This window comes from Saccopteryx leptura, chromosome 3 (assembly GCF_036850995.1).
Source record: "Saccopteryx leptura isolate mSacLep1 chromosome 3, mSacLep1_pri_phased_curated, whole genome shotgun sequence".
Lineage (NCBI taxonomy): Eukaryota > Metazoa > Chordata > Mammalia > Chiroptera > Emballonuridae > Saccopteryx > Saccopteryx leptura.
In genome coordinates, this window is record NC_089505.1 from 146,115,924 (window position 1) to 146,140,682 (window position 24,759).

The 24,759-nt window shown below is 33.9% G+C and overlaps 1 protein-coding gene across 1 annotated transcript in view; it reads right to left on the reverse strand.

Moving 5' to 3' along the window:
* Positions 1-24,759, reverse strand: part of NEGR1 (neuronal growth regulator 1) — a 961,252-nt gene that overhangs the window by 592,533 nt on the left and 343,960 nt on the right. The window lies entirely within an intron of this gene.

The window sequence follows — 24,759 nt, forward strand, 5'->3', positions numbered from 1 at the left end:
GCCCAGTAATGTGTGCGTTGTCTGCCACATAGTGTCTTAAAAATACTTTTAATACTATGAGAACTCTAAATAAAGTACTGTAATAATGGTGCATAAAAATCACTAACTGTTGGAAACAAGAATGGGGTGGGAATAGGTCAAGGCAGGATTAGCACAGTGATAGCATTGACATTCACCTTACTCCCATTGTACTTGAAATCTTTGCTCCTGGTTACCCTTAATTGAAGAACACAACAAATCTCTTGGTTTCCTCCATGGTTCAAAAAACAGAATGTCATTGAGAATAAATGGGTATGCACGCTGTCTGAAGAGTTTACTTGTACACGTTGATTTGTTTTATTATAAAAATAATTTAGTAATGTTAAATTTTACCTTCGATGCACTAGAAGTAGAATAAACCTCTTTGTCTCAGAAAAACAATGGAAGCCACTCATATAGTGGTATTTTCTTTCCTAAACTTCCAGAACATGTGATAAAAACTCAAAGACTAGATTGAATAGGTAAAGTGTGAGTGAGATCTGAAAGAAAACTTACATGATAAACAAACAAGCAAATAAATACGCTGATCAAATATAAGAAAACTTTATTCATTTAACTTTAATTTGATTCAAACAATATGATTTTTAGGTTATTAAATAGGTGGATGATCTACAAACATATTCATGATTAACTATTATCAATGTTTATGTCATTTCATTCTGAGTTCCTACTTCATGACAATGTTTTCCATTTCTTAGCAAAAAAATAATTGTCATTCATTTTCCTTCAAAATATTTACATTTTCTTACTGAACACACTAGTAATTATTTTTAGTATAATTTTAATTAACATAATGCATATTTGAGTAACATAATTTTTTAAATATAATAAATATATGGCAATAATACATTAAAAAAGAAAAGAGTAAGAATAGAAAGTGTATGTTTTCTTAAATTAGAAATGTAAAATGTAGTGCCCTTGAAATTTTAAGGTTTATTACTTTTGAACTTTTTTTTACTATTTTTCTCTTCTGTTTTATTCTTGAGTTGGTTTCCTCTATAAGAAACTCTTTACCATTTACTCTACAGTTCTCTACCTTAGTCATTAATCTCTCACGTGAAGCTGTCAGAATCTTTTAAGAAAATCAAAGTGTACTTTATCCACTTTTCTTATCTTTCACAGTGCATTATTTTCAAGCAGCCCAGCAAGTTAGTTTAAACACAAACTGCCATGTAAAATTCACATTACAAACACAACCACGCTTTCCTCAGCTTTTATTCTGTTACCACTATTTCACAATTGTCTTTTCAATCAATACTGAACCCACGGAGCTATTGTTTCCTGGCTTGCTTGTCTCCTGAGCTTCTTAATTCATGAATTGTTTCTGATTCAAAAGGACTTTCTGGATGTCATACTATATATACACATGCATCTTTTTTTTCCTTCTAATTGGCCTTTCTAATTATGTGCCTTTGAAAAAGGTTATCATATTTCTCTTTGTTTTCTCTTAATCATAAGTTTATCATTTGCATATTTTCAGAATTTTAAATCAGCACTATACAATTCTTTGACAGTCAACCTTAGTATTCATGTATTTAGTACAAAAATATGGATATAAAAATAAATATAGAACTTTATGAAGAGCTAATAGACTTTAAGGTGACATTTTATTGAGGTACAAGTAAATAAATGGATTAAATTTTCTTTAAAATATACACTGGCCGAATAATTAAAAGAAAACTTTTTGGCAAAGTATACTTTTGATTTTTCCAAACCCCAAATGGTCTTACAAATATGAGAAAAAATTTTTCTTTCATCTTCAGTAATGGTTGAAAGTCATCATTATCTAACAGATGCTCAGTGACCCTTGTGAAATGAGTTGGTCATCCTAGTCAGCTATTAATGGGCAGGCAACTATAGCAGGAAAATGACCAATAGTATTGCTAATCAAACTCCATTTTTTTTATTTAAACACAGAAAACAAGGTGAAATTGAGCTATACTTGTCTTATTTCACTGAGAAATACACAAACTTCAAAGTGAACTCAAGATTGTTATTTTGAGATTGAGTCTGAGTCAATTCCCACTTCAGTTACTGTCAACAAATTTTCTTTTGAGTTATAACAATGGAAGTATACTAGAAATTTAAAAGACAAAAATAAGTCCATGCTTTCAGTAGGAATGGAGGATACTTCTAAAATTATAGATATGATAGAAGTGGCGTAAAAGACAGACTAGTTTACAGAACTTTGAGAAGATGAGAACATAGCTAATTGCATTGGCGAATTAGGAAAACTTAAAAAATAGGAATGTAGGTAGGTAAAAAGCCTGAAGTGAAGATGAAAGAGAAAAAGCATAAATCCTCCTTGTATAGTCTGAGTTGAAGTGAGGATTCTTAAAGCAGGCAGAATATTCAATTGGAAGCTACTATCTTCACCAGAAGTCATTAAAGACCAGTCTACCTTGTCAACAAAGGAAGAAATAGATCAAGGTGGAATTGTTAGTCTTGAAAGAGATGATGAGTCTACTACACAACAATAGAGAACAGAGGGCATTTTATTAATTTTTCTTAGATATCTGGAAATATCTAAGTACTCCTTAACTTTGGAGAAATTAGAGAGGACTTGGTTTGAGGACAGAGATAGTAATTACTATTTTTTTTAGGTATAGGTTCCAGCATGAACAGAAGATGGTCAACTAGTAATTATAAATGCAGTCATTTGTAAGTAGATATATATGGAAATTATTCACAATAAATGTGAGTATGGTCAGCTATGGGGCATTATGAATAAAAAGGAGTTTCATGTACAGAAACTTAGAGATCCCACTAATTTTGGTATTAAAAATAGTAGGAAAAAACCCCACAAATTTTAACATGAAAACCAAAAAAAGTTTTAACAAAAACAGGTGTCCTTAAGTATCTATCACTATAAAGAAGTCAAGGAGGGACTAAAAACATCATTAACTAGATTACTTCTCAGTGACATTATTGGTAACAGTTTTAGTAGAGTAATAATATAAAAATGTAAGCATTTTAAGAAGTTTTAGTGGAGAGGAGAATCAATAGAAAACTATAATTTTATAGTTCTTATTTTAAAATACTACACTTTCTAGTCCTAGATCTTTCATAAGAATTTGATATAAAATTAAAACATTTGATAGCTTTTTGAAGCTTTCTCCCTTTCATTCTCATTGTATTTTCATTTCTCTGAGTAAAGTATTCTTTCTTTAGCTTACTGCTTATTTACAGCAAACTTTATATGAGAAAAAAGAATGACTTAATTAGGTCATCTTGTACATACCTAACTCACAGCTTTGAAACTGTAAATCACAAACTTGCATTTTGGTCTTCTTGATTGGTAAACATCATTTAATTACCAACAATACTATTTTTAAAATGTTATTCAAAGTTATCTTCAGTCAACTAACATTTTTGTACAAGCTTCTTTAGAGCCTAGTCTTTATTTCTGTCCTCAAAATGATATAATTAGTGGGTATTTTGTTATCATCTCATTTAACTTACTTGGGTAATTTTAAATATATGGATGAAAGACAGACTCTGACACCATTTATTACTAACCTATGACCTTAAAAATAATAATTCTTAGATTGTTTATTTCTTCTTAGCATTATATTTTCAATTAGTATGTGTGGAAGAGTATTTTTAATCTTTAAAAATGTATGACCTGTTTCTTATTGATATCAAAAAATGGTTATTTAATCACCAGCTATCCTGGGTATTTTTGTAAAGCAAAGGCAAACCAAGGAAGGGAGAAATTTCTCTAAGGAAAAGGGTTTTCATATAAATTGATTTACTATGTACTGATTACAATGAATCCAACTTCTTTGTCTTTCTGAAAGATCACACACTAATGTAAATATATTTATATATAAATCCAGGCTTTGAAAATTTGAAAGAGGTATTTTAAAGTTGGTTGAATATAAGCCTAAATAAAATAAGAAACTTAAAATAAATCTTGCTGACCTGTACAATTACTGGGATATTCCACATGGATAATAAACTCAGAATTAATGAACACTAAATTGAGGATAAGGGAAGTGTTGGAATGATCATCATTTTCCATATTCCATGCTTTCCTGACTTCCAAAAAAATTGGAGAAATCAAGATATCAACAACAAAAGTTCATACAAGCACATTACAGAAAATACATAGACAAAAATAAAATCAATCTTAATAAAAAGTTTTGCACTCTTGTAGCTGCAACTGCACATAGAAAATAATCAAATAATGATTACCATTTTTTCAAAATTAGTGATATACTAAATGCTAATTAACTATACAAATGGACTTTATAAAGGCTGAGAGTTGGACGAGCAGCAACGAAAAGATTAGGAAAGAAAATTAAGTGTAAAGATGTGCCATCAGAGATGAAGGCAAATATGACCCGCACCCTCATACTCTCAAAAGATGCAGGAAGGCAAAAGTTGGAGAATGAAGAAGGCTGGTAGGGAAAAAGAAATGCTTCGTTTGAAATATGGTGTTGGAGGAGAGCTCTATGAATACCTGGACTAGCAAAAAGAGGAGCAAGTGGATCTTGAAGCAAATTAAGCCTGAAATATCACTGAGGGCAAGGTGAAAAAAAAAAAAAGAGAGAAACTGTCCTAATTTGAGCACATCATGAGACAGGATGGTTCTTTGGAAAAGACAACAATGCTGAGAAAAATGAAGGCAGCAGGAAAAGAAAAAAAGCAAGTATGAGATGGATTGACTTCATAAAAGAAGACACAGGTGGCCCTGGCTGGTTGGCTCAGTGGTAGAGCGTCGGCCTGGCGTGCAGAAGTCCCGGGTTCGATTCCTGGCCAGGGCACACAGGAGAAGTGCCCATCTGCTTCTCCACCCCTCCCCCTCTCCTTCCTCTCTGTCTCTCTCTTCCCCTCCCGCAGCCGATGCTCCATTGGAGCAGGGATGGCCCGGGCACTGGGGATGGCTCCTTGGCCTCTGCCCCAGGCACTAGAGTGGCTCTGGTCACAGCAGAGCGACGCCCCGGAGGGGCAGAGCATCGCCCCCTGGTGGGCAGAGCGTCGCCCCCTGGTGGGCTTGCCGGGTGGATCCGTTTGAGCGCATGCGGAAGTCTGTCTGACTGTCTCTCCCCATTTCTAGCTTCAGAAAAATACAGAAAAAAAAAGAAAGAAAGAAAAAAAAAGAAGACACAGGCATGAGTAAATAGGAGCAGAGTCTGGCTTTTGAGGACAGGACATGTAGATGTCCCGCACTCACAGGGACCCCAAGGGGACAGAGCAGGCTCAATTGCATGTAATGCACACACTTGATTAAAGCCTCTGCTCTTCTTATATTTTACGGAAAAATAAGACGAATCTCATAGAAATTAACAGTACAAAACTACAAACTAGAAACAGAGCTGAAATTTGAACTCAAAATCTAATTGAACCCAAATACCTAGCACATCTACCATATTTTCCAAACTATTATAAAACTACAATTTTCATAGCTATCCTTCAACTTACTCACATGCCAGTGAGCAACATTTTTTGTCCCAGCATGTTACTGAGAATTATCTCAATGAGACCAGGAAATTTATGCTATGTTTGGGGTTGTCTCTGTCATATTTTGCATGGGGTCATTTATTCAGTAACAAAAGAGAAAGGCAAATCATGCTGTGTAGACAATAATTCTTTATGTGGCAGTGGATAAATTCTTGGATGTTAATATTGTTCTTTTCCTAGCCTATAGATATAAAAGACAGTGAATTTAGGGTTCTGGTATCTTCTGAAAGGACAAAATGCAAACTCCCTGAAGGCAGATTTGAACAGTAAGTTTCAAACAGGCCACCCTGAGGAGCAAAGGCAAAAGTCATAGAATGTCTCTGTTTTCTTATGTACGTGTGCCTTATTAACCTTCAAATTGCTTGCTTATTTTGATATTTCAGGGACCATGAATAGAATCCAAATCTTTACTCCTTCTCAAGGTATCAGTATCAGTCACTTGTGATTTGTTTTAGTTCAGTCTTCTGCTTTAGTGTTAAACAAAGACATTTTATTAGTTTTGTTGTTTGTACTTGTGCATTCACCTTTTCCCAAAAGAGTTTAGCCTTGAGAATTATTAGAGTAGGTTTGCTAAAATATCCAATCCTCCGTTGTAGGTCAGTAGTGGCACAGCTCGTGACATGCATCTTTGATTTCAGTCCCTTTTGTACTTTTGTGATTGAGTCCATGGAATTCAGTTTCGCAGACATTTACCCGATTCAGTTAACTATGCTGTTGCCAAGGGAAGAATGGGCTTATAAACAAATCACACTTCTATGTGAAGGCTTATGTTCACAGATTGTCTATACAGAACGTTTGCTCTGTTTTAAAGATAAAGATGTGCAGAAGACAGCATTAAATGGATAAAGTCAATTTCTTTTCATTTGATTTTACTTGTAAACCTCAAGTTATAAGTAAATATCTTAAGAAGGCAGAGCAAATATTGAGTAGTTTAGGAAACCAAAGGGTACTCCAACAAATATTAATACATATATTTCTTTTTTTTTTTTTTTGTATTTTTCTGAAGTTGGAAACGGGGAGGCAGTCAGACAGACTCCCGCATGCGCCCGACAGGGATCCACCCGGCACGCCCACCAGGGGGCGATGCTCCTCCCATCTGGGGCGTTGCTCTGTTGCAACCAGAGCCATTCTAGTGCCTGAAGCAGAGGCCATAGAGCCATCCTCAGCACCCGGGCCAACTTTGCTCCAATGGAGCCTTAGCTGCTGGAGGGGAAGAGAGAGACAGAGAGGACGGAGAGCGGGGGGAGTGGAGAAGTAGATGGGTGCTTCTGCTGTGTGCCCTGGCTGGGAATCGAACCTGGGACTCCTGCACTCTAGGTTGATGCTCTACCACTGAGCCAAGTGGCCAGGGCCTAATACATATATTTCATTTATTTCAACACTAAACATAGCTTCAATATGTGTGCTCAGTTATCAACTCCTTGAGTTCAAGGATATTATTACTGCAGATATATTCAGAGCCTGATAACTACAAATGGCTCAAAAATTATTGCTTGAATAAACTATTAACTAAATAATCTTTTAGCATGATTATTAACATATATTACATATATAACATATCAAAGTTAACTAAAAGAGATTTAAAAAACACATTATCAACCCAAAAAATAATAGTAAAGTATCTTACTCTCATAAAATTAAATTTGCTCTTTTAAATATGTGGTGCATGTACACCACGGTGTTTTGTTCAGCCATAAGAAATGATGACATCGGATCATTTACAACAAAATGGTGGGATCTTGATAAAACTGTACGGAGTGAGGTGGGTGGGTCGGAAAAAACCAGGAACTGCAGGATTCCATACATTGGTGGGACATAAGGACAAGACTAAGAGACATGGACGGGAGTGTGGTGGTTATGGAGGAGGGAAGGAAGGAGGGAGAGGGCAGAGGGAGGGGGAGGGCACAAAGAAAAGTAGATAGAAGGTGACGGAGGACAATCTGATTTTGGGTGATGGGTATGCAACATAATTGAATGACAAGATAACCTGGAAATGTTTTCTTTGAATATATGTACCCTGATTTATTGATGTCACCCCATTAAAATTAATAAAAATTTATTTATAAAAAATAATAATAAATAAATATTTTTATTTAAAATATCGCTCAAGGTTTAGGAATAGTGGCAGAGGGAAAAGTTTATCCATTCATGATAAAAGTAATGAGAAATAAGAAACCTAAGGCTTGATTACTAAAAACTTATTATACTCAAAATAAGTTATGAAAATCAATGTTTTTAACACTGATTCTTTAAAAATTATATGTTTGTGAAATTTCTGTCAATGTATGCCAGTCATATCAGCAAGAAATATTCCTGTTTTACTTTCTGTGAATTTTAATAGTCATGTAAGTATACTTGGTTGAAATCCAAACTTCAGAATATGTGAGATTTTAATAACACAATATAGTGTAAAGGGCTCAAAAATAAAATCTGAAAAGTTAGACTTAAGGTATTATTGTGATACCAACTATCTGTTATTCAGAAATCAGTCTCTGTAGACTTAGGTTGCCTTATCTGTGCAGTGAGATTAGTATTTTCCAAAGTAGGCTCCATGGAAGAACTTCCTTAGGATGTTAAAAGGTATCTCTTCAGAAAGTAGTTTCATATGCATAACAATGAATTAAAATATGTTTCCTGGTTGCAGGAGTTAGTATATTAATGCCCATGAGTACTCTACTAAAAAGAAAGAGAATATGTAAGTATTACCAAACTGTTTTGTCTCTTAACACCCTTCCCAAGATTAATCTTGTAGAATTAATGTTTCACAGAAGGGAAAAAGATGACATACTTCAGCCAGTTTCACTTTGTTCATTCTGCTCATTTAGAAAGTTTACAGAGCTCTGGCTGGTTGTCTCAGTAGTAGAGCATCAGCCTAGTGTGTGAATGTCCTGGGTTTGATTCCTGATCAGGGCACACAGGAGAGGTGCCCATCTACTTCTTCACCCCTCCCCCTCTTGCTTCTCTTTCTCTCGCTTTCTCTATCCCCTTCCTGTAGCCATGGCTCGATTGGAACAAGTTGGCCTTGGATGATGAGAATGGCTCATGGCCTCTGCTTCAGGTGCTAAGAAGAACTCAGTTGTTGAGCAACAGAGCAATGCCACAGATGGGCAGAGCATCGTCCCCTAGTGGGCTTGTTGGGTAGATCCCAGTCAGGGTGCATATGGAGGATTGTTTCTGCTCCCCATACTCTCACTGAGTAAAAAAAAAAAAAAAAGTCTATAGAGCAGAAGACTAGAAGTCAATAGGCATAGTACTAGGATTAAATTCAAGGGTAAGTGTGGTATCATAAGATATTTGTTATACTTGGGTAATCTGAAGCTCTAAAATCCAGTTTTATAAGCACCAAAGTTACATCAAACCAATCTAAGACAAAGAATTTTTCCACTTTTTCTAAAAATGAACAAACCAAATAGACATATACCTGGTAGTTTGTAGACAAATACAAATCAATATAATAATTAATGATCTGTAAACATAAAATTTTTGAAGATTTATAGCACGAGAATACTTATGTTTCTGCAGGCTAGAGGAATAAAGCATATATTCATTAAGTTCTTTTGTTATAAAATATTATCTTCATATGAGACCAAAATATTTCTCAATAATCACTCTTAAATAATAATCACATTAATGTGTCAATTGAGTGTTTGAACTAATGAAACATATCTATCCATCTCATTGGCATTGTAAAATGATTTAATATAGACCAAATTTCCACATGTACAAAATCTTATTGTTGAAAGATCAATAAGTGTAGAAAAAATTCTAATTGCCTCTACCAAGTACAAACAGAAAGTCAATGAACTTATAGCATAACCTTACCATTTTACCACCATTCTACCCACCTTTTTTTGATTAATTGTTTTAAGTTCTACTTTGATTATGCATTTTTGATACCATCAAATAATTCTTCATTGCCCACAGAATCAGGACTTAAGGCATTATCCTGGAATCAAAGATATTTTATTATATAACCTCTATCTACTTTTCAGTTATTTTCTTATAATCTTCCAATATTAACACTGAGTTATAGGCAACGTGATTCATTTTTTTTCTTTCACAAATAATTTTATTACACTGAGACATTAATGATAAATTTGTCAGAAATTGCCTTTATCACATTTCAAAACTTCACTCATCCTTCAATGTCCATTACAAAATTCCTCTTTGAAGTTCTCCTTTCTTATCATCCCACATGAATAGTTTTCACTAAAATGTGTGTAATTAGTGTAAGTCATTTAGAAGTTTTCTAAAATTTTTCTATTTGTCCACATCTCTTAAGTATAACTATAGTATTTTAATGACAAAAACTATGAGATAAAATTTAACGCCTCTATCTTTTCCTTGCTATTGAATTTATTGAAGTGAAGCTGGTTAACAATATTTTACAGGTTTCAGGTGCACAATTGTACAACACATCATCTGTACACTGTATTGTGTGTTTACCACCGTGGGTCAAGTCTCTGTCAATCATGATTTATCCAACCTATACCACCTTTCAAATTTAATTTGCGAATTGAAAATTTTTACACAAGTGAAAACATTTTCCCCTATATGTTCCACAGATAATTTTGACAAATAAAAAGAGCCACAAACAGAACATCATGAAATAAAAATTCTGCTTACATTTTATTACATCATATATTTTCTATTCAAGATGTTCTAAATATGCTATTCCTCAAACTTCAAATTATTTTCATAGGTAAGCACTAAGGCAAGTATGTATTCATTCTGAGAGGTATGAAAAGATATTAGCCTTCACAGATGGTATGCTTTCAGATTAACAAAATAGACTTCAAAACATTTTCAAGCAGACTCTCTATAGAGAGTTTTTTATGTTTATGTAAATGCTGAAAAAATCTCAAACATCTCTTTCAAATTAACTCAGTGACACTTACTGACTACCTCTTATGCAGAAGACACTGTATTTTTCCTATGAAACTGCTTTTAAACATGGCTCTTTAAGAAAATTTTGTCTAACTGTTCTATTATAAGTAATGTACTCATTTCTTTTTAATTTGTTTTTTATTCCAGAGTAAAAATTAGAAGATGACATTAGTTCATGAAATAGATCCTTAAAGAAATGAAGCTCCAATTAGTTTCATTAACTTTGAATCAGTTATTTAAAAGGAATCAATAAAATAATCTCAAATTGGGGAGACAATATATATATATATATGCTATTTATTAATATATCTTCTTAAGGATTCTTAGGAGTGGCTAAAAACTGACAAACTCAACTGTTGGCAAGTATGGAGTAATGCTTTCATGAAAAAATCCAATATAGTCATAAAAAGTGATGAGTGACACCTGCCCAGGCGGTGGCACAGTGGATGGAGTGTCGGACTGGGACGCGGAGGACCCAGGTTAGAAACCCCAAGGTCACCAGTTTGAGCTCAGGCTCATCTGGTTTGAGCAAGGCTCACCAGCATGAACTCAAGGTTGCTGGCTTGAGCAAGGGGTCACTAGGTCTTCTGTCCCCCACCCCGCCCTGGTCAAGGCACATATGAGAAAGCAATCAATGAGAAACTAAGTTGCCACAATGAAGAATTGATGCTTCTCATCTCTCTCCCTTCCAGTCTGTCTGTCCCTCTCTCTGGCTCTCTCTGTCTCTGTCACAGAAAAAAAAAAAAATTAATGAGTGCTGAAATGTCAGATAAGACAAAAGAAAAAGGATTTATTATTATAACCTATTTTCTGAAGAAGACAGTTCAATGTGCACTTGTCAATGCTAAAGGTCAATACATTTGTGGCATTTTTTAAAACATATTGGAAATAAGAAAACATTTCTCTTTGGTTTTACACAGATACATCAGAAATTATAATATAAGGAAGTATATAATTATTGTGACAAAAATCCATAGCATTTGCTTTTACATACTCTCTCTTTAAAAATGATGTATTTCCTTGTTAAATTACCATTTTACTTGCTCTCAAGTAAAATGAGCAGGAATGAACATTTACAAAAGAAATTAAACCCTCTTGATCTAGTATGGTCAGTGGTCAGATTGTGTAAGTAGGGGAATTAGCCTGCAATCATTGGTATAATGATACCACTTATAATGAAAATTTGTCCTAGTTGGCTCTATTCTATATACTTAAAAATCTTTTAGAAATTACGATGCATCTATGATGTGTTAAAGCATATCTCATCATTGCATTTACAAATGCTGATTTAGAAGAATAAAAAAAAATGTCTCTCGTTGATTTTCCTCAAAGTATACAGTGTGAAAAAAATCTCAGACTCTTACTCTGATTCTTTTAAATTTCTGAAAAATTTTCTCAAAGTATAAATTTTCTTCTCATTTCTCTCATCTAAAAAATTAGTAACATTAATGACAGTTGTTCTTAAACCCATATGGACATCAAAATCACCTTTGTACCACTTCAAACAAATATATTCTAGGCAATTGTTTTAAAATCAGTGAATACCTATGATTTAAAATAAATCATATTGAAATAGCCACATCTTATTCTAAAACTTCCAGTGTCACTCCCCTAAGGAATGAACTTTTATATAATTTTCCAGAAATTATATAAAGAATATTTTTCTGTACCTATATCTATTTAAAATTTTTAACATAAATTCATCCTATAACAATGTTATAAATAACTTGCTTTCCTTTATAATATATCTAAAATATCTTTGTATAATGCATACATGTAGATGCATTCTCCTTCTAAGTGCTTGAAGATTTATCCATGAACTATTTAAAACATAAGCTCTAGATAATTCATTTATCAGACTGATAAATGAATGTGTACTATAGAGAAAGCAGCCTACTAGCTTTTTGAGGTCATGAACAATCATTCTACTTTAAAAGAGAATGCCCAGCTCTGTTAGCTTTCATTCTTTTTAGGTGAAGTTTCAATAGTTATCTTCCAGTAGCTATTTTGTTAATCCAATTTTGTAATAAATCAAGTTTGAACCTTAACAATATAAGTACTGCTAAAGCACTAATTCACAGAAGTGGAATTGCTAGGTCAAAACTATGTGAATCTTTCATTTTGCCAAATTGTCTTCTCAAATATTGTTACTTAATATTTCCACCATCTTTATCCTGGCACATATATTTTATATGGTTTTATAAATATTTATATTGAGTATATATAAATATATACGTACAAAGAGAGACAGAGAGAGAGAGACTACACTGGATATCAAAATAATTAGAATTTATGTGGCTGGGTCTGAAGATTTATACAAGCCATCTCCTAGTATTCACAGGTGACTGCTTCCAGGACCTTCATGGATTTCAATATCTGTGGATGCTAAAGTCCTTTATGTAAAATGATGTAGTATTTCATATAACCAATGTACATCCTCTCATATGTTTTAAATAATTTATATACTACTTACAATATTTAACACAATGTAATACTATATAAATAGTTTTTACACTGTGTTGTTTAGAGAAAAATGACAAGAAAAAAAGTCTATACATGTTCTGTACAGACAAAAACAATACAAGCCTAACTACATAGTATTTGGTCAGCATAACGTTTTTTTCCTGAGTATTTTATATCTACGGTTAGTTAAATATGTGACTTCAAAAATCTAAGATTTTTCCCTTAAAAGCTCCCAAAGATAAAGACTACTGATTAATCATATTTAGTAATCACTTCCTCTTTTTTTAACCATACTTGATTTGTTACACAAACATGACTTATGGACATTGATCGCCAGAATTTGTGATGCATCAAATGGAAACTGAGATCCACAAAATAATGTCCCATGCATCTCTCTCATGATTTATACAGCAATGTTGTTTAGGAATGATGTTACATATTGCATCAGACTTCATTCTACAGTCATTTTCGTTAAATGTCAACATGATGAGGGATGGTATTCTCTTCTTCTCCAAGTATACCTGAATAGAAAGTTCAAGTTGCACAGAATTTATACCTGAAAAGTTTAAAATAAGATTAGGCATGGGGCCTTTACTAATTCCACATAAATTCTCCACTACTTATGGCAGATAGTTTTTTTCCAAAGATGGAAACAACATCTTGCACCTCACATATTTTCCCGCATTGAGGTCTTGCCAATCCCTGATGAACAAGTGGAGTTTAAGTTCTCTTCTTTTAAGCCTATCTTGGATAGGCTTCGTGATTAGTTTTCAACCAATAGAATGTGGTAGAAATGATGAGACAAGAAATTTGAGGCTAGATCAAAGAAAGCCATATAGTTTCTACTCTGTTCTTTTATAATCCTCACTTTTCACATCATTCCTCTAAGAATTTTCCTCCCATTTTTGCCAGGGGAAGCCCATGTATAAATGACCAAGCCAAAAGTCCTGGGTTTTCCCACTTTCTGATTCCTGCTGACAGAAGTTCCAGACAGCACAATAAACAGGCCTCCTGATAATTCAGCTTCCAGTCATCTGGTCACCCCCAGCTATTCAGTTCTCAGCTAAGGACCCAGACATTTCTGAGCAGACATAAACCAACCCCAGTGTGCCTTGATTAAATTCAAGATTCACAGAATCTGTTGGAAAATTAAAATGGTTGACATTTTACGTCACTATATTTGATGTGGTTTTGTTATGTAGTAACAGAGAGCTAAATCACCAAAAGGTTTTTATGTTTGTAAAATTTAGAAAAATATTTACTTATTGCTTTTACATATAATTACATATAAACAAAAGAAAATATTCTCCAAGTGTGTTCATTGATTGGAAGTTTGTAGAAGTGTAAGAAATATTGAATGCAGTGGACACTATTGTTAGGAGACTATTGTCTACCCAGTAGCCCTGGATAGCTATAAATAATTGGTCAGAATCAAACAAGATAATTCTACTCCCTTTACTATTTACTAGTTCAACAGTGGGCTTGTGTCCAAGTTCAGGCCAGTGAGACTAGGCTCAGACTTAATGACAGGTTCTGAGAAATATTTTCCTTCTCTAATAAAATAATCAAAAACATAGACATATAATTATTTGTCCACATTATGACCATTGTATTACTGTGATTACTGTGTAATCTTTGACTTTGTGCTTTCAAATTTTACTATTCAAACACTTACGACTTAATGTTGGAAGTAGTGGTGACTATCTTCCCACAACAAGGCTTAAGCCAGGGGATTTATGAAAATTCTGAACCAAAGCATAGGTACAGCATCACTGATCCACCAAACGAAACTTAGAATTATGTATCTCCCATCTCAAGCAAGATACTGTATGTCTGCAGGATTTAATCTACTTTTGTAAGGTTTTTCTATGCCTGCAGCTGAATACATTGTAAATGCTGCCCTCAGTTTACAGAAGTTACCCTCCACATATGGCCACTTAGACAATTCTTTATAATCCTATCATGTGAATGATATTGTTGGATATGTGTGTGTAGTGGCCTTGTCAGCATTCATTCTAAGTCTTCCATGGGGGACAAAGGATTTCAGTGTTTCCAAAAGTAATTTGACTGCCAACCCCCACATTTTTAATTTAGAGAGACATTATGATCTGAAAAAAAATATCTTATGGGGAAGTGCTTCAGAGTTTCTTAACTTCTAAAAGGGTGTCTGATTTCCTTTAAGCCCTTCTTGACTGATTATATATCCTTAGACTTAAAATTTCTGCTTTAATGAAAGTTTGGTGAGAATAAAGATAATATGCATTATTTATTCATGGGAAAGGGTTAAAAAAAACCTCAGTTGTTCATCTTACTATAATTTGCTATGTTAGAATGTAATGGTTTATTTTTGATTAAGAAAATGTTAACCTGTCTAATAGAACCCAATATAATAAATTAGAATTTAAGAAGTTGCATTTGGGAAATTAATATTGAACTCAGTTCTAAATCACCTGGAAAATAATTTTGGGAGGTTAATCTTCCTCTCCCTTTTAGACATCAACTTCATTTGATCTTTGTAATAAAAAAGAAAAAGGAAAAAACACTAGTTTCCATTCTGCACATTTAGAGAGTAAGAGATTATAAATGCATCAATGTTTTCCTGGGTCTGCATAATATGCCCTGTCATAAAAATGACCAACCTAGAAACAATTACATTATGGCACCTGTTAATTCATTCATTGATTTAATAATCTAACCATGTGCAAAACATTGATGTAGAATGCTAATAACTATGCCATGGAAAATTCAATAATTTCCTTTATTCATTCAACTAATATTTGCTATTAGTAATAATGTTACAGACTCAAAATGTAAAAGTATATCTGTGTTTCCTGACCAGGTAGTGGAACAGTGGATAGAGCATGGGCCTGGGATCAGAGGACCCACGTTCAAAGCCCTGAAGTCGAAAGCTTGAGTGCAGGCTCATCTGACTTGTGCATGGGGTCGCTGGCTTGAGCAAGGGATCATACACATGACCCCATGGTCACCGGCTTCAGGTCAAAGTCGCTGTCTTGAAGCCCAAGGTCATTGACTTGAACCCAGCATCACTGGTTTGAGCAAGGGGTCATTGGCTTGACCAGAAGCTTCCAGTTAAGGTACATATGTGAAAGTAATCAATGAACAGCTAAGGTGCAGCAATTAAGAATTGATGCTTCTCAGATTTCTCCCTTCTGGACTGTCTCTATGTGTCCCTCTCTCTGTCTCTCTCTGTCTCTGTGTGTCTCTTGCTAAAAAAAAAGTATAACTGTGTTTTTTAGTTTAAAAATAACTTCACCTCATGATTCCTAGCACTTCATTAAATGTGGATATTTTTCATTTTCTTGTAGTACAACTAACTGTTCAAATGACAGCTAGTTAATCTGACAAAGTTATTCACGCTGTTTTAATATTAACTAATTAACACATGTCTTTTGTCCAAAGCAACAGTTTTCTGTTAATATGTACATAAGCCAAAATGTCTCAAGTATTAAGATTTTACATACCATGGCAAAAAAGGGACAAGCCTATATGGCTATGTGTGCTGCCCATCCAAATTTGAGGTATAGTCTTCTCCTATAGCTATTGATGATTGTCCTCTGCAAAATTCTTCAAAAACAGGTTTTTAAATAAGTCTTATACTTGCTTTTCCAAGTGGTTTTGCAAATGACAAATAATAAACTTCTACTTGATACTAACATATAAGAGAATTAAAATGGCCTTTTAAAGAATTAAAGAGCATACAATATCTCACATACTGAGTTTTCAGTTAAAAAAAAAGCATCATTTGTGGTACGATGATAATCACGCAGGCCTCAATCACATCAGCAGGCAAGTCAAAAACTCCTGCGGGTGATGATAGCCAATGCAGATGGCAACTTCCTCCCTCTGATTCTCTGCTCTATGGCGGAGAAACCAATATTAAAGGAGTTAAAAAGCAACATACGGTTTGAGACCATAGAGAAGTGTTTGCTCACGCCCGAAGGACAAGAAACTAAGCAGATTTTAAAATGCTTCAAAATATCTAACATGCTCACAACTTGGAAGATGTATGCAAGTCAATTTTATTATAATTTTATATTCAGTATGCTAAATCTGAGTTCCACCAGCTGGGTTGTTAATACAGGTCAAGGAATAATTAGCTGCATTTGTTTCAGTTTTAGAAAACCTAAATGAGCTCTTAATATGTTCAAGCTAAGAAAGAAACAAAGATTTCTGCACTGACGTAATAGGTTCTGACAAAAACATGAGAGCGGAGAGCAGAGGATTATTACACTAAGATGCACTTATGAAAAAATAATGAACGGAGAACTGATATTATACTTGCAAAATTCAAATAAATGCCACAACTCTGTAATGAATAGATTTTGACAGTGGGGAAAGTCCATGCTGAGTGTAAGCAGGCAGGGAAAGAAAATAGAGCAATTCAATCCAACCGTCATCCAAAGGCACTAATAATTTTTCTTCTGTGCTATTCCCAGACAATGGTACATTTAAATTTTATATCACTACAGGCTTTTGTAGAGAAGGAGAAATTGTAAGCTGGAATTTTAAAGAAATATGTTCTTATCTCACTTGGAAATCTTTTAACCACCTGAACAAGTTGAATAGTGAGTGATTATACATTATTATAATTTTTTTTAATGTAGAGTTTTATCTCAAAGCAAATTCATCTGCCATTATAATTATGCATATAATAAATGATGAGAATTTCTATGCAATTAACAACTCTGGCTTGGCAAATTCTAAAAAAGACAAAAATAAATGAATATACTATCAAGGGATAGTACTAGCAATGATTTATTCTCCATTTTCATGTTTTACTTTAAAATAATCCATAGGTGCTGTATTACTTTATAATGTAGATTAAACAAATATTTAATGGAATAGTATATGATTTTTTTTAGAACCATATGAGTGGAAAAGTAGTTATGTAGGCTTATTATGTCCAATACTTATATGCAAAGTTCTTCATAGGAACTTTGATTTTTCCTCATAAATTCACGTGATGAAGTGGGAAACAATTTGGTAGTAATGTATAGTGATTAGCCACACAGGAGACTTGAAAAATAGCCAGACTATATACCACATTGCAGTTTTGAGAATAGTATTCAGGAAGCCAAGCAAATTTCTCAGATTGACATGTTTTAAATAAATATGCTTTAAAAAGTATCACTTTCTCTCTTCAGCCTGCTAACAAATTACATTAACTATCTGTGCTCTCTGACAACTTGGAAACATTATCAACTTTCCTCTTAAGAAATTAAGTTTGTATAATTATCAGAAAATGTACAAATTGTACTGAAGGAGGAAACATGGAAATGTAACTTAAACCTTCCATTTGCTCTTTCACTGAGGGGAAAACTGAAGGGACTCACTCCTCAGTCAGTGAGACAAGACACCACAGGGATATGCATAATGATGAATTTAAACAATAAACAATAGATTGTGAATTTGATATAAAAAATGAAAAAGTAATAAAATGGCTCTGGAATATAAGTTTTGTGTGGTCATTGAATGACTTAATGCCATAACACATTTCTTCTAAATATATATATTTAAATATTTATTGAGTTCTATTACAGACAGGTATTTGACACTGGGAATACATTATGTTCATGTGAAGAGAAAAGATAAAAATCTTATGAAACTGACATTCAGCTCACAAATTCTCAGTTTTAATTAGAGGGGAAATAATCTGTACTGAGGTTAGCAATGCCATTAGGAACCTAGATAGGATTTAACAAATTCTGCGCTGAAAAAGTTTATAAAGTGAACTGGTAAGTGAACACTAAGTAGTCCAAAGGTTTTGTTTGTTTGTTCATTTTTGTTTAGAAAAATAGGTTGCCCATCTATAAATTTTATATTTTATTTTCTCATGGAAAATATCTATGTTGCATTACTATGAAATTGAATAATACAGCTATAGAGACTCCACCTGATGGCAAACTATTTTTTTTATTTTTTTGGCAAGAAATAAATTGATCAGAGACCATGTTTGTGGGGGTTAATGTTTTTCTCATGGAAAATCACTTTCTGAACTGCATACATCATGAGGTTTCAAAATGGTGCACTTTGCCACAGGGGAAGGTTACTTCCTGGTAAAATGTTATGCATAAATTCTAAATGAGAACTACCATGCTCGCTGACCATAGTTCAACTGTCACACATTTAGTACTGCAGCTTGTCATGTTCTAACACCTGAGGTTCCTCAGAAGAAATCTTATTATATAACATTTTCCTGCCTCTGTCATTGTGTGGCTGGTGGACTTGGGAGGAAGCGCATAGTTCAGGTTGGGTTACATCCTCAGGACGCAGGCAGGGCCGTGACCAAGCAACTAATGCAAACACCTTTTCAGTCATGACTGTCCTATCAAGAAAATCATTATTTGCTTTCATTCCATTTTCAGTTTATTTCAACATTTACCATTAAAGTGGGAGCAAGAGGAATAAGACATATAAATATTCTGTCTGAGCTCTTAGAAGATGAGTAGAAAGTTCTAGATTCATGAAGAAAGAGCAGCAGTGATGACACTAACGATACATTGTTTGATAGTCACCTACTTGCTGGAAGCCCAGATGTGTTTCCTTCTTGAGGAGCAATGCACCAAAACATCTGAATAAGCCTTTTTGGAATAAGATGAAGACACTGAATCATACATACATTGCTAGGCAGTTTTCTGCCTCTCCTTTATCTCATGCATAAAGATATTCCTCCATCCGTTTTTCATAAATTAGATCCATTTATTCTTTCAATATATATTTAAGTGTCAGCCAGTTTTCAAGATGCAGCTGAGAACATACAGTTGTGTGGCTTACCCTCACAAACTTACAGAGCATGAAGAAGCGATTCCTGCAGGCATTATGGGGTGGGGGTAGGTGCTGCTTAGGTGTCTATGGGAGCCCATTGCAGATTCACTAAACGTACTTTAGGTTGTCAGAAAGGACAGCCCCCTAGAAGTAGCAAAGTGAGACCAAAAAAATAATAAGAAGAAATAAGGTTAGCAGAAAGTATTGTGCAAGGAGAAAACAGGGGGAAAATCTTGAAAACAAGGATGGGCAGTGCATAATGAGTGTGGGAAGAAAGAAGTCAACATGAGCTAAGTAGGAAAGCAGGGGCCAGATCCTGATGGACTCTAAATAGTACTTTAAAGAATATAGTTTTATTCTAAAGGTAATAGGAATGTAACAACACAGTTTGACAAAGGGTAATGGCATAATTTGTGCTTTAAAAACATCACTAAAAGTTTAAATGATGGTACTCTGTGACACATGACCTTGGATACTCTTACATGCAAGAGAAAAAGAAAATCTACCCAGAGGATTATAATGGTTATTAAATAAAATATGTACCAAACACAGTCCCTGGCACAACTAGACATGTTTAAGAGAATTGACTCTGGAGTATATTTGTGTTTAAACAGAGCCTTCAGCTCCACCACCAGACTAAGGTGATTAATCTTCCCCCACCCCTAATACCCACCACGTTCAATTCTACCCAGAACTTCATAATGTAACCTTATTTGGAAATAGAGACTTTGCAAAAGTCATTAGTTAGGGATCTAGAGATTAAAATCACCTGGAACTGGTGTGTGTGCACAAGAGATGAGGGAGTGTGGGTTAAATCCAACAATTTGTGTCCTTATTAGGAGAAGAGAGAACACAGACAGACACACAGAGAAACACTTGTTGGAAGGAGCCAGAGGTTGATGTTATGCCACCAGAAAGAAGCCCAGGAACTCCTGAGGCCATTAAAAGCTAGAAGAGAGAAGAAAGTATTCTTTCCTAGAGCCTTCAGGGCTAACTTAGCCTTGTCAGTAATTAAAGTTTGGACTTCTAGCTTCCAGAACTCTGCTAGCATAAAAATTTTTTTCAAAGAAACCCAGTTTGTGATATTTTGTTATGATATCCCTAGGAAAAATATATAATCATAAATCTTTGATGTGCTATTGGGTAAGTTACACAATTGTCTCATTTCTTAATTTATAGGGTTGTTATGTGAATTGTGTGAAATTATACCCTTGGAATACATAGAGCGTACTTTGCTTGGCAGAGACTAAATAATGCATGTTAGTTCTTATACCTATTACAAAAATACTAGGTAGATAAAAAACCAAAAATGTTTAAAATATTTTGACTTGTAAAGCACTACATCTAAATTTATAATTGTTTTGTAATTTTGTTCAATTATGCCATATTCCATGATATTTAAAATTAAAATATTTACTACTATTGCCAAATTACTAAACAAATTTTTCAGTCTTAAATTACAATATTATTGTCCATTTTTAAAGTTTTTAATGGTCCTTAAAGTTGCATATTTTATTTCTATCAAAATATTTTCAGTGAATCTGTTAACACTAAGTCTATTTTATTCCCTGAACACAGTTTTTCCTCTTTATGCAGGAACAGCATTGACCTAATATTCTTACTTTAAGAAGGTACTCACATTTTAATATAATTATCCTAAGATTGTTTTAAGGAAAATAATAGAGTAAATGACAGAAATGAACTATCCATTGCAATACAATTTATCATGGTGTGTTGCACATTACATCTGAAAAAGAGGCAATGTAGTAATCACTTGGAGTATGATAACACATAATTGTATGCTGGTCATAAATTGTAGGTAAATGGCAGTTTCAACTAATGATTGCCAAATAGCAGTGCAGGCACTGTAGTGATTAGAAAAGATGTGGTCATGAATGCATTTAGTACTGGCACATTACAAAGCTTTTCAAATAAAAATAGTAGTTATATAAATATACATAATGCTGAAATACATTTCTATAAAATAAAATATTTAAAGATATAGATATTTACCATCCTTGACATATAGATGATTAGATAGATAGATAGATAGATAGATAGATAGATAGATAGATAGATAGATAAATGATAGGTATTTAGAGACAGAGATACAGTGAGAGGGGGTGGTTAAATGAAAAACAGAAACTAAGAACAAAATAAATCTCTCTGCTTATATGCTCTTTCTTCAAAAGTATTGCTGTTGAATTAAATTCAATTTATATCATTTTAGGAGAAAATATGGGCTTACCTAACTTCAGCTATATGTTTCTCTCCTTTTACATCTTAACTTTTATTTGTGTTGCTAATCTGATATGTAAAAAAGGTCACTCTCCACTGGCTGGTAGTATCAGTATTTATCTCTCTAGAGTAGATTTAAAATTCTACAAAACACCTACAATTTTATTCCTAGATTCATAGAAACTACTATAGGTATGTTCAGCTAGTCTCTATAGAGATGCTATGAAATTTCTATCTATTTTGATACAGCAGAACTCAAAGTTACTTTATGAGGTAGAACTGAGTATACATTATTTCAGTAATATTCCTCTCCAGTTGATTCTTCACTATAAAATATATTGAATACTTTGTTGTCTTTTGGTTGAAAATAGACACTCATTTTTTAAATTGTGAGACTAAACAATGATGTTTTCTCTATCATCTCATCTGAAGAGTTAATATAAGATTCACTTGCAGAGATGAGTGAACAGATGTATGTATACATATTTAAAAAATAAAATGAAAGTTTTAAAAATATAACATGTTTTCTCTCAATTATAATAAAATGAGAAAATGCATAAAGTTAACATTTTTATCATTCTTATTTTCATACCTTCGCCTCATAGTCCTTACATTGTTTCTTATAAACGGTCTTTCTATTAGGTTTGTCTAACTATATATATGGTTATTATTTGGAAAAAAAAATAAGTAGGTAGGTTCCAAAGTAAAAATAGCTTCCTCTGGGAAAGCTTTTACTCCTGATAATAAACTTCAAAACTTCTTATTTTTTCTGCAAATCAACTGTTGGCACAAAATCTATCACATTTGAAAGATTTTTTTCCAAAATTCCTTTTTAAAATCTTACCTTTATTACATACAGTCTCCAGTTCTGCATGTAAGGTGATTGGAAGTCACCATATGATTATAACAATGAATAAAAAACTAAGCAGACTGAAAATTCTTTGATCAGTAAGAGAAGTGAGGACACAAGATAAACTGCTGCCCCAAAGATCAGAGAGACTGACAAGCAAATTCCAAGAGTAACAAACAATTCACCAGAGCAAAACTCATGAGTGGAAGTCACTCCCGAGGTGGGAAAACCTGACATGGACTTGGCGAGAGGTTCAGTGTGGAAAAGTCTGACAGATAAAAATGTCTGGAATATCTGGTCTCATGGAAGTCCTCACACTTTTGTGAGCTGTATCTCCAGATCCTTAAACAGATTCTCAAAGAAATGTTGAAGAGAAAAAAAAATATTATGCTTCTAGTAAAGAAAGAAAAAAAAACATTTTGTAATACAATAAAGAATTATTTTCTTTTCAACAAGATCTGCCCTCCATGGAAATTATTTAACCAGAACACAACCTCCTAAGGTTTCATTAGGTTGACCTGAGGGAAGGGAAACACCAAAGTCCGCCAGCCCTAGCCTTCCTCAAAGGAGAAGGGAAGTACTCAATTCTCTCCCACTCTGATCTGCTATGTGGGAAAAAGATAATACTCAATTCCATACCACTCTAGATATAATGTCCCACATATTAAAGGTGTAGAAAACAAAGGGAGATATTGAGAAATATCTGTGAAATTCAAAATCCAGAGGCATAAGCTCCCTGAAAAACCTGAGGCTTTTCTGCATGTAAGGTGTTTGGAAGTCACCACCTGAGGCTTAACCATGGGACGATGAAACACTTCCACCACTCCCAACATGTCACCACCACATTATTAAAAGCCTACTGAAATCAGATCCTATTACCTAGCACGTAATGTCTGCTGATCACGTCACTGGGACAACCACAAATGTGGAGAATATTCATAATGGGAATACAAAAATAAGAAGACAGAAAGAACAGAAGAAATATTTTGAAATAGTGATGATTGAGAATTTCCAACACCAAACCACAGTTCAGAGAACACCAAACAGGATAATGCCCAAATAATAATAATAATAATAATAATAATAATAATAAAGATTCAAAGATAAAGGGTGGCATTACATGATGATAAAGGTTTTTTCTTTTCTTTTCTTTTACATAATGATAAATAAATTAATTTTCCAAGAAGGCATAACAATAACAATCTTAACCTGTATGTGCTTAACAACTGAGTGACAAACTACATGAGGCAAAAACTTATTGAACTGTGAGGAGAAATAGGTAAATACCCTTCTCTCAGAAATGGAATGATCCATCACTAAAAACATAGTTTTAAACTTAACAGCACCATCAATCATCTGGATATAATTAACAATATAGACTACTTCATCAACAAGAAGCAGAATAGACATTCCTCCCAATTTTACACAGAACATTTACCAAGAGAGATGGCATTCTGAAACATAATATATAGCTTAAGAAATTAAAGCCTTGGACAGTTGCCTCAGTGGTAGAGCACTGGCCCCAGCGTGTGAAGTCTCAGGTTGATTCCCTGTCATGACACACAGGAGAAGCAACCATCTGCTTCTCCACCCTTCACTCTCTGCTTCTCTCTCTCTCTTTCTCTCTCTCTTCCTTTCTTTTCTCCCTCAGTCATGGTTTGATCGTATGAAGCCAGTTGACCTGGAATGCTGAGAATAGCTCACTTGTCAGGCACTAAAAAAAAGGCTCGGTTGCTGAACAATGGAGGAAATGCCACAGAATGACGGAACATCACCTACTATTGGGCTTGCTGAGTGGATCTCGGTTGGGGCGCATGTGAGAGTCTGTCTCTTTCCTACCTCTCTCAAAAAAAGGGGGGGGTTTAAAAATCTTACATATATGCTTTTAGACCACAAGTAATGAAAAGATAACTGGAAAACCCCCAAATATGTGGTGATTAAACAATATAATTCTAAATAACAAATGAGTCAAAGAAGAAATCTAAGAAGAAATTAAAAATATTTAGACTTAGCCCTGGCCGGTTGGCTCA